The 11601-nt window shown below is 41.3% G+C and overlaps 1 non-coding gene across 1 annotated transcript; it reads right to left on the reverse strand.

Annotated features, from left to right (window-relative positions):
- Nucleotides 1-9638: 9638 nt before the first annotated feature.
- Nucleotides 9639-9753, reverse strand: LOC130290139 (U5 spliceosomal RNA). The gene has a single exon (XR_008847516.1). It is a non-coding gene; the product is annotated as a U5 spliceosomal RNA (small nuclear RNA).
- Nucleotides 9754-11601: the final 1848 nt, after the last annotated feature.

The following is an 11601-nucleotide window of genomic DNA, read 5'->3' on the forward strand; positions in this document are numbered from 1 at the left end:
CTTTACTAGAAACAGGTTGCTCAAAAAACCTGTTGAGTGAGGAGGGGCTCGGATTATTGCACCTTTGGAACAAAGATCCTGAATTTCTATATTCACTAAGTTTTGATCCTCTTTGGAAAAGAGAATTGGGTGAGGCGGGTGAGCTTGAAATGGAGGAGACACAAACTCTATTTGATATCCCAGAATGGTGTTTAAAACCCATACATCTGAAGTTATTGTATTCCAGACGTGGATAAAATGGGTTAGTCTCCCGCCTAAGGGAAATTGAGGGGAAAAATTCTGAAGAGTACTTACCTGTAGTGGGTCTTGACTTTGCGTATCCTCTGTGACCTCTGGCACGCCACGGTCTTCCTCTTGTTGGAAAGAATGGAGAGGCTTGATACTGGTTCATAGGTGTCTGGAATCTGTCTTGGTTAGGAGAGGCCCTGGACTGAGGCTGTCCTTCATAGGGTTGGCGGCCGGGAAGTCGGCCCCTACGCATCCCAGCCCTGGCAAAAACTCTAGGCTGAAACACTTTACGTAAAGATGACTGTGCTTTATCTAATGAGGAAAACAATCCCACATATTTATTTATCTCTTTAATGAATGGTGTGCCGAAAAGGCAACCATCAGTGGGAGGAGAGGATTCCGAGGTTGCTAGATGAATTAACTGGGGATCCAGCTTCATGAGTACGGCCCTCTTCCTTTCAGTACATATAGTGGAATTAACGTTTCCAAACATGCACACAAAACGTTGGGCCCAACCTTTTAAAGTATTAACATTAATGGGTTCTCCCGAGGATGTGGCTTCTTCTGCCAAATCCAAAGGACCTAACAAATCAAGGAATCTATCTTGGATGATTTTAAAGGACCTGTCAACCCCTTTTTTCGGGTTTTTGCCCGATTTATTAAGGTATTTGACCAATACTTGGTCTAATTCAGGGGGGGCCGACAATTTTTGGTATAGAGTAAGGCGAGGGCATTCAGATCGTAGTTTATTCCTTGTTGCCCTGTCCATGGGTTTTCTGACCCAAAGATGAAGGAATTTGGCATTTAAGGGGTGTGGAACCCACTCTCCTGATCTGGGATGTATTACATCCTCTGGGTTGAAAAAAGGAATTTCCCGCACTATCTAATAGAGCAGGTTTAGATGCATCAGTGTCTAATAATTTGTCTCCATCCTCAGATATATCCTCATAATCTGAGTCATTGTCTTTATCTGAGTAGATAATTCCCTCTTCCTCAGAGGAAGAATGGTCCGGGGAGGAAACATAAGAGTTAGGCTTAGTTCTAGCAGAAGCCTTAGACCCGTTTCTCTTTTATCTCCTCACGGGTGGAGGGTAATGGTTGCTGTGTAGCATCTGGATTTCCCAGAGAAACCTGGTCTTTAACCCTTTTGACTGTTTTCTGGGTTTTCTTTAGACCGGTAGATAGTATATGCCTTTTACGGGAGGCTTTCCCTAGGTGTTTCCAACCCTCGGCCATTTGTGATGTAGATTCATCAGCTGACCAGAAAAGGTCTGACGGAGTGGATGGATTTATATTAGGGGAATGTGAAGGACCCGGGCGGGACATTGCCATAGCCACTGACCTAGCAACCATGTCAGGAAGAGATAACAAAGCCGATCGTACTGATTGTGAGAATATGAAGAATAAACACATTCAAGATATGGTTAACCAGTCATGTGGAACATCTGTTTTGGTAGCCTCCTCATTAACAATTTTGAACGTATTATTAGTTAAGGCAGAGGGGTAATGAATAAAGTAATAATAATACTTCAATATAATATCTGTAGAATAGCCACAGAAAACAAAGACCCAGAATATATGGGGTTAACAACAAATGAGTATAGAGGCAGAAACAGTGACCTGAAAAGGTCAGGCTGTTACAACATATACTTAGTGAGAGAGAGGAGGGATGATGCAGCCGCTGACAGGAACGCTGCTGAAGTTGTGAAGAGATTGAATCCCCGCGCTACAGTTGATGACCAACTGGGGCGCAAGTCTCGCAATATTAACAGGGTCGTGCGCGCAACTAAACAGGGAAGTGAATAGCTCGGTCCGAGGTGGCGGGTTAACGGAGAGCCGACAGTGAATAGAACAAATACCGGAACCCAGCTAATAGGACGTAGAGAGTAAAAGACTGATGAGAGGTGAGTTAAAGTGAATAGGGAATAGTGGAATACACTAGGGATAGTGTGTTAGCTGGGTGAATGATACTGTTAAAGTATCTATATATATATATATATATATATATATATATATATACACACACACACACAATATCTGGAATAGTATATATAACGCTTCAGGCAATTATCACAGTAAAAATGTACTTATCTCTTGAAAAGAGCAGCAAGAAAGAGGAAGTGGTCATTTACTGAGCTCCTTATATCACCTGTACCTGTGCTGGATTGGCTACCTATGTATACTCATTTACATATGTTCACCTTTTTCTTTCAATAACTTTATTGTCAAATATTTGCTGCTATTTGTTTGCATTATAAGAGCAGTAAAGAGAGATAATGCAAAAGTGCGAAGCCTCCTGCCTTGTAATAAAATTGTAACTTTAATAGGTCTGTATTGCAGATGCCTGGACCGCAGGTAGCCAGGAGACATACTGTGAAGGAAGTAAGCCAAAGGGACCTTGGTCTCTTTGTTCCTTGGATCAGCTGCGGTCAAGGACATATATCAAAAACCTAATAGTATCATGATAGTACAAAGCATCCCATTTACTTGATCAGGTGCCAGTCATTATGATAACAACAACCCGCATGAAATCACCAAACACATTTCTGTTCTAGCTTAAATACCCAAACAAGCTGAACATCATCAGGGGCTTTTTTTTTTAAAGAAGATTATACATTAGGGTGTAGTGCAATTATATGAATGCAGATCAAGAACCAAAACATAGTGTGAAGCAAGTAACCAAAAGTAGCCACAGGTAGGAGTAAATGCCATAAATCACCCAATCACCATTAGGATGAAGATATCAGAATGGGGTCCCCCGTAGACCCGTATACCAGTTAACAAAAGGGAGAACCATAAAACCAGCATCGGGCTGCAGGTTCAATAGATATAATATTGTGCGTAAGTCCTGCTGTGGCAGGAAGCCCATAGAATCACGAGCCCCGTGATTCTACGGGCTTCCAGCCACTGTAGGACTTATGTAAAACTTTACTTTTACTAGATCTGGGGTGGTTTTTACCTTAGATCTAGTAAAAGTTAAGTTTTACGACACCTTATTAAGTTTTTGGTTTTTGATTCTTAATCTGAAGGTATAATTAATTGGCGGACGTGTGGCCTATTACTTAACACATAGCATTTAGTCAAGGATATATGGTATCAAAATACTACAGAACTTCTTAGCAATATACCTTTACACATGATGGGAACCTTTAGAAATTTCAAGTTCACAAGACAAAGTGGCCTTAAGGTTCTTCTTAATTAAGTTTTGACCTTTAATCTTACATAAAGTGATTATTAAGTTTTTGACCATAACTGTATCTAATACTTCCTTATCCTTCTTCAGAACACCATGATATAAAGTAAGAACTGCTTCACCAATACAACTTTCGATGGTCACCATCTCTGATATCTTCTCGGGACCAAGAGATACCATTAGGATAAGATAAGTAATCTAGTTCTAAGGTTCTAACCCTTCTGAGAAATCGAAAAGGATTAGTTCTGATGTACCTTAAAGATCATCCTATGGGTATTCCTTTATCAAGGAGAATTACTTGTTGAGAAGAAAGCCAATATAGCTCAGAAAATTGTAGACCTCAGCAATATGAAAGCTTCACATATCATAATATTTGTTTTGCTGTCATCTGTGGGAGCTTCTTTCTTCATAGTTTTCTTTAGCGAGTCCTCACTCCTGACAGGTTTACGGATGTTTGCACTAAGTAGCTTTTAGTGGCATTCTGTTGAAATTAGGCATCTTGTTTTCATTTCTATAGGCCCTTGGCTTGTAATGCCATTACAATGGGTATGTATATGCCTTTACTAATCCAGTCTAAAAGTAGCCTGGTGCTTTTCAAAGGATGTCCAGCAATGAAAACACATCACCTTAAGAAACCAAGAAAAAATGTCTTGAGCCTCTTCTTTACTTAAAGGCTCCTACACTGAGTGGTTGATCTATTTAGAAAAATTAATTAGGCGGCCCTGGGTTGGGTTTCATGGTACAATAAATCTTTTTTAATAGAAATGTTTCCAGGCTTTGATGGGGGTGAATGAGTTAAAACTTGGTTTCTAAGCCTGCATTACTTCAAAGTGGATCACAAGAAATGTTTACCCAAACAACAATGGCAGAGAGTGATGGAAACTTGTCATAAACTAAGAACTAGTATTAAACTGATCTTTAAATGATGTGTGTATAGCAGTAAAGGGAAATAATTTCTTAAATGTGCTTTTTCAAAATAATGCTCACTGTAACGGTAAGGCTAGATACACATCTTGTTTGGGCTGTGTGAAGCCACTATATGCCAGGATATCAACACAATTATGTCTACTCCAATACATCTGTTACCTTAATAGTCCAAATCTAGTATAATTGTAGCAACAGGTGTTGATCCACTATGCTACTCAACTGGTTTGACTTTGGGATAAATGTACAACAGAATCTAAGTACCTTCTAGGTTTTTACTCTTTATCCTATGCTGTAATATGGAAGCTGGACTTAGCTGCTAGAGGGTAATATTATGTCACAAAAGTAGTCCTGGTCTGGGTGGTAGCTGGTACAGCAGACCAGAAAACACTGGAGCAAGGCACCAAGTAGTCATGCAAGGCAAGACAGGGTCCATGTGTAGGTCATGGCCAAGTGGCAAGATAGCATAGTCTGGAAGAGGCAAATGGCATTAAATTAAATTAAAGTAAAATTACCATAGTGGATGTGCTATGGTATACCGTGTCACACTTTTTGACTGTAACCTGATGTATGCTGATGACACACAGCCAAAGCATGATGTGAATCCAATCGAAGAGATTAGACAAGTTATGGTTGTCTCATGAAGACATATGAAAATCAGAAATGGACTTTCTAACTCAAGCCCCATCTCTGTGTTATATGAATTGATTTGAATGGTCACCATATAGTGCTATATTTTCCCTGCAACAGCTTCTTCAGGGTAAATGAATCATATATGGCACCTCCATAAATTACAACTGATGGCTGGTGGTCCTGCAGCCTCCACCTATCCAGCCCACTGCTCCTGATGTCAGATGCCAAACTCCACGAGGTCTGGACACTGGGGATCTGTAAGCTGTCTCTAGAGAACATCACGTGGTATACATTGGATCTGTGGCAGATAGACCAGCAGCATCAGCCATTGCCAGCGCTCACCTTACAGCGCACACGGACCTCAACTTAGACAAGTACCTGCCGGCACCTGCACTTTATTGGAGCAACTAAGAACAGAGCAAACATTACAACTACAGTGTGGCTGGTAAATATTAATTTATCTTTATTAGGTGGTTGATTCCCAACGGACTCGGGCATTTAATGCCCAGACTGTCAACTTGCTATCTATATACCGAATTATTGAATGCAGGAATAATGAATTAAGCACTATGAATTTTTTTTTACAGTGGTGTGTTTATATTACATCTTATCATTTATTTTGTAACATCTGTTGCCTATTATTCACCTCCCTACAAGGGCCCTGTGAGAGGAGGTGCAGCAAAGTTTTAATATTTCATGCAAGAATTTTAATAAAACATAATAAAACATTTATTACATCTGGTTAATTGAAGCACTGTCTCCTCCGTACATAATGTATCAGTAAATTCTGGTATTTCCCTAGAGGTCTATGGTTATTTATTTTTATACATATTTACTCAACACCTAAGGTGTAGGTGTTTAACCATAGTTTACATCGGTAAATTAATTGTGAGCTGCACTGTCCCAAACTCTCTTTACATTGTGCATTGTAGGCATGCTTCGCATCATTACTTACCTTCGTACAACTTCATGGGTCGGGCACTCTGCATCCATCGCATGAAGTGGTATGCTGAGAGCAGTGAAAAACCCCCACAAGGTAAAAAATCTGAGTTTCCACATACATGAAAAAAATGGAAGGATAATACCCCGAGAGCGTTTTCTTCGGTACACTGTGCTCGAAGCCTTAAGACTCCCCTCTTGCTCCTGTCTCTGGATGCGGAGAAGGCATTTGATCGGGTGGACTGGACATTTTTGGAAGCCGCTCTTTCTCAGATTGGCTTGGGAAGAGGTCATGCTGAATAGGATCATGTCACTATATTATTCCCCTTAAGCTCAGATGCGTATAAACAACCAATTGTCTGCCCCTTTTCTAATTTGTAATGGCCCGAGGCAGGGATGTCCCCTGTCGCCACTCCTCTACGTGATATGCATGGAACATCTTTTAGTAGACATTAGTCAGAACCCAAACATATGGGGGCTGTCACTGCCTACGTGCCATTATAAATGGCTCAGTCTTTGTGGACGATCTCCTTTTGTTCCTCACAGCCCCCACGGAATCCTTGCCCTCCCTCATGGCTACTATATGTACGTTTGCTACCTATAGTGACTATGAACTGAACCCTTCCAAATGTGAAGCATTGCCTGTCATGTTACCCCCTCGACTCATAGAATCGCTCAAAGCTTCTTACCCTTTTCGATGGCAATCCCAGTCCCTAAAGTACTTAGGTGTCCATGTACCTAATAACCTATCAGACACATACCGCCACAACTTCCCCCCATTCATGCAGACGTTGCGCTCAGACTTGGCTAAGTGGGAGCGCAGAGACTTTTCGTGGCTAGGAAGGATAAATATCTTTAAGATGAATGTGCTCCCCGTCTCCTCTATCTATTTTCTGGTGTACCTGTTTACCTGCCAGGCTCATTTTTTAAGGAGGTCTCTGCGATCCAAACTGTCTTTGTCTGGGCGGGCCGTCACCCGAGGCTTGCCAAACAGCTTTTGATCAGGCGCAAAAAAGAGGGTGGGTTGGCGTTACCTCACTTTACTGCGTACTACTTAGCCGCGGGGCTTAATAGAATTTTAGATGGGTTCCACCATAGGCAGACGAAACATTGGCTTACCCTTGAATCTACATCCTCGGCTTTTGACATCAAGTCTATGCTTTGGCTCCCGGCGGGTGCCCTGCCTAGGAACCCAACTCGTAGCGAGCCGCCGATTACATCTTCACTCATAAAAATATATCACTCGTACCTTAAGCTAGGGTCAATTCTCTCCCCCTCAGGCCCTCAAACCCCTTTATTTAAGAATCCGGTCTTCCAGCCAGCGCTCCGGGTCTCTACCTTCTTGTCTCTAAGAAGGGACAGTGCTCCTGTCTTCAGGGATCTTCTGGCCTCTGATGGCTTGAGATCCCTTTCAGACCTGATCACTGGCTCTACCTTACTCCCTGCACACTTGTTCCAATACACACAACTTACGCACTTCCATAGAACACACAAGGAAAGCCTGGCCCTTCATAGACAGTTAACGCCCTTTGAACAGCTATGCTCTTCCACTACCCCGATCCATAAATCCATAAGTTTGATATACTCCCTTTTGCTGGAAACACACTCTATTGAGCCTCCATTATTCTGCTCCACTTGGGAGAAGGAACTGGATTGTTCTATCTCAGCGGAGGAGTGGGCCTTCTCATGGTGCCACAGGTCCTCCACCTCTTGTAAAGCACATGAGACCAACTATAAAATCATGACTAGATGGTACCGAGTACCTGCCTTACTTGCTCGCATCTACCCGAATGTTCAGGATGTGTGCTGGAGGTGTGGGGGATCTGGGTAGATTGCCCTTCACTGACCCAATTTTGGTCACAAATCCTTGATATTATCTCCCGGCTGACCTCGACCCGAATCCCAAAGACACCCAAGCCATTACTCCTATCCATCCTCCCAAGAAATACACCCCACCCATCTACACGCCTGATACATGTTCTACTCTTGGCAGCCAGGACCGTGATTCCGAGGCTGTGGAAATCTGTGACACCTCCCTCAGTTTCCTCCTGGCTCCAGGAAGTCACCCATATACACAGAATGGAAGAACTTCTCGCAGACTCCCGGAGCCAGATTGATAGGTTCTATGCCATATGATGCCCTGGTTGGAATTTGTGTCATCTAGTGACTTTGCAGCCCTGCACCTTGAAAATGTATTCTACCACTGATCTACCGTCGACTTCTTGCAACTCTGTAGTGATGGCTCGAGGCACCCGGGAGCCGCAGGCAAAGTCCACTTCGTGAGGTAACTACAGCACTTACTCTTGACCTGAGTCCTGTTCCTTTCCTCCTATCCCGCCACACCCTCCCCCCTTTCAGTCATCCCCTCTGCTCTCTTTCTTTTTCCTAATCTCTTCCGTAATCCACATGTCGTGGAGCTGTTCAATCTCTTCTTCTATCCTATGCACTCCAACTGATTAGAATCTATTGGTCCCAGGCCTCTACTGAGGTGGGGGTCCGGCCTGCTCCCTGCAGGGCTTGTACTAACTAGCTTGCCATCCTATATGGCCCAATTGTCTTCTTCTACTTGACGAGGTAGCCTAGGTTCGCAGGTTCATTGGCTTAGTTATGTAGCTCAGCTATTGCCCTATGACCTATCGCATGTTGTTGATAGTAAATATGCTATATTATCGGTTAGACTGTATCCTCTCAGAGTATTATTTTGGACAGTTTCATATTTTTGTCTCATTTGTTGATACGTACATTTATTTTATCTGTTTGCTTGTCTTGAAAAAAAAATGTCAATAAACCTTTACTTTGAAAAGAAAAAAAAAAGAATGGAAGAAAAATGTGCTGGAAAAAACCTTTTTTTTCCTAGTAAAAATGCCACAAAAAAAGCAAAAAAAAATAAAAAAATTTACAGGTTTTGATCATAAACCCTCCTTTCTCTTTTTTAAGAGAGAAAAGTATAATTGTTCTCATCATACGGTATGAATAAGGAAATCCACACTCATCCACGCTCATCCACCTTGTCGTTTGGGAGATGATTGCATTTTTTAGCTCATGGCCTTCAATCACCTTCGGATTAATCGGGTAAGACGTCTTGAAGGGAGTAGAAGGCAGGGGCTGAGTTATTAAATTATTGTTTACCGAAAATTGCTTTTGACATAACCTTAATGGGTTCATCCTGACGTACTATGATACAAAATTACCCCTCCGGTATACTTTTAATATCAAGTTACTGTGCAAGAAAACATAAGCCTTCGGTTGTCCGTGCATTCTAGGAGTTGTAGTTTTGCTACGGCTGGAGGCACCCTGGTTAGGAAACCCTGCCGTACTTTATCAGCCATTTGCTGGGACAGCTTCATTTTGAAGCTATGGGGGAGATTTATCAAGACCTGTCCAAAGGAAAAGTTGCTGAGTTGCCCATAGCAACCAATCAGATTGCTGCTTTCATTTTTGAAAAGGCCTCAGAAAGATGAATGAAGGAATCTGATTGGTTGCTATGGGCAACTGGTCAACTTTTCCTCCGCACAGGTTTTGATAAATCTCTCCCATATGTGTATGCCAATGTTTTGTTTTGCCTTTTTTTTTTTTTTGTTAAATGCTTTTTGTATTTTTCAAAGCTTTTCCAATTGTATTTGTTTTGGATTGTTTGTTTTTCTTGTGTACAACGAATGCAAACTTTTGTCGTCCTAAAAAATGTGTACAACGAATGCAATTTTTTTTTATAAAAAAAAAAAATTCAGCTTTTGCCATGATATGAAAAAAATTATATGAAACTCATAATTGTTTCTCTCCACAGACATCTTAAGTAAAAGGTGAAAGATTTATTCGGGATGAAGAGCAACGAATGTAAATTTTTGTTGTTCCAAAAAAAAAAAAAAAAAAAAAAAAGTGCAACACAGTCACAGACACAAATGGCAGAAAAAAGGTCCTTGCCCTTATCTTTACAACCCAAAAATTAAGTTTATTAATTTTTTCTGAATACAAATTAACAGTCGTTTCTTTAATGAATTTAATTACTGAACCATCAAAAAAAAAAAGTCATTATACAGATCAAAAGGCAGCCCAAAATGCGGTGTGAGAACATAACCTTAAAGGGGTATTCCAGTGGAATTTTTTTTTTTTTTTTTTTAAATCAACTGGTGCCAGAAAGTGAAACAGATTTGTAAATTACTTCTTTTCAAAAATCTTAATCCTTTCAGTACTTATCAGCTGCTATATGTTTTTTGGGGGGATTTCTTTTCTGTCTGACCACAGTGCTCTCTGCTGACACCTCTGTCCATTTCAGGAACTGTCCAGAGCAGGAGAAAATCCCCATAACAAACTTCTAGGTAAACCATTCCCATAAAAAAATCTTTTTTTTTCTCAGTTATAATAAAAGGGATGTCTGGTCCCTACCGACCTGGTCCCATCTTGACACATAGAAATAGCTGGCAATATAAAATCACTACTTCGGTCAATAACTGGCTAAGTTGCCATTTCCTGTATATCAAAATTGAAATCAGGAAGTGGAAAGTATAGGGACACTGTAAGCATCGGAACAGCAGTAATGGGGAATCGGTAGAGAAGTTAATGCCCATTTTAATTTTTGAATAGTATGTCCCTCTTTAAATAAAAAAAATTATGAAACCGAACAACTCCTCAACCCCATTTCACAGGAAATTCTTCCGAGACTAAAACTTTACTTGTTGGAAGGTGGTCTTGACAATGGCCTGATCGCAGGTTGTCCTGTTGCAGAGGCCATAGTATTAAGCTGTGAACTCTTGAGGAACTCAGCAGGAATTGTTCAAGGAAAAGAAGCACACAGTGTCCACTAAAATCACAGGGGTCTGTGTAATTCACCAACATGATGGGTCCACCAGAGAGTAAGGCTACGTTCACACGCTGGAATGTCCGCACGGACATTCCCGAGAGTGCGGGCACTGGCACAATATGGCAGCGCTAGGACCGCACATGAATGCACCATCTCATAGATGGCTATGCATTCCATGCAGTCTCCACACTGCATGTGTTCATTCTTTATGCAGAAACCGGAAATCTGTCGGAATCCGGCGCGGAAATTCTGACATGTGAACATGGGCTGAGAGGGGCTTTTTGAAGCTTTTTGTATAAGGGGTCTGAATGGTAGACCACCTCAATTAAAATGGATTTCCTATCCTGATGTAATATTCTGTCAACAGCTGACAATTGCATAAAATAATTTAAAAAAAAGTGAAATATTTACTACAGTCCCCTGACACTCTCATGCCGATGCTTCCTTTATCTCTCACCTGTATTTTTTACCCAGTGCTAGCAATAGCATAGCTTGTTGACCATTACAGCCATTTACTGGCTGTAACATGATGGCCCTGATTTACTAAGAGTGGAGTGAAGTTTTCTTTGTGGGTTTTAATTCCCTACAATTTTTTTCCCAGGGTATTTACTAAGGTTTACCTAAATTTTTTATACATATTCTGATCTGTCGGGTTTTCCTCAGCTGAAACCCACCACATTTTCTGTGGAAACCTTAGTTAAAATGTTGGGTTTTTGTGAGAATATCAGGGACATTCCCCTTTTCGAAGACCACACCCACTTTTCCCAGAGCCAACGCCCCCTTTTCGGGTTTTCTCAGTAAAATGAAGAGTTAGTCGGGTTTTTTTTTTTTCAATTCTGGCACAAATTCTGGCGCAGACAGAATTTCTGGTGCAAAATCCTGACAA

The sequence above is a fragment of the Hyla sarda genome, chromosome 8 (genome assembly GCF_029499605.1).
Source record: "Hyla sarda isolate aHylSar1 chromosome 8, aHylSar1.hap1, whole genome shotgun sequence".
NCBI classification, from domain to species: Eukaryota; Metazoa; Chordata; class Amphibia; order Anura; family Hylidae; genus Hyla; species Hyla sarda.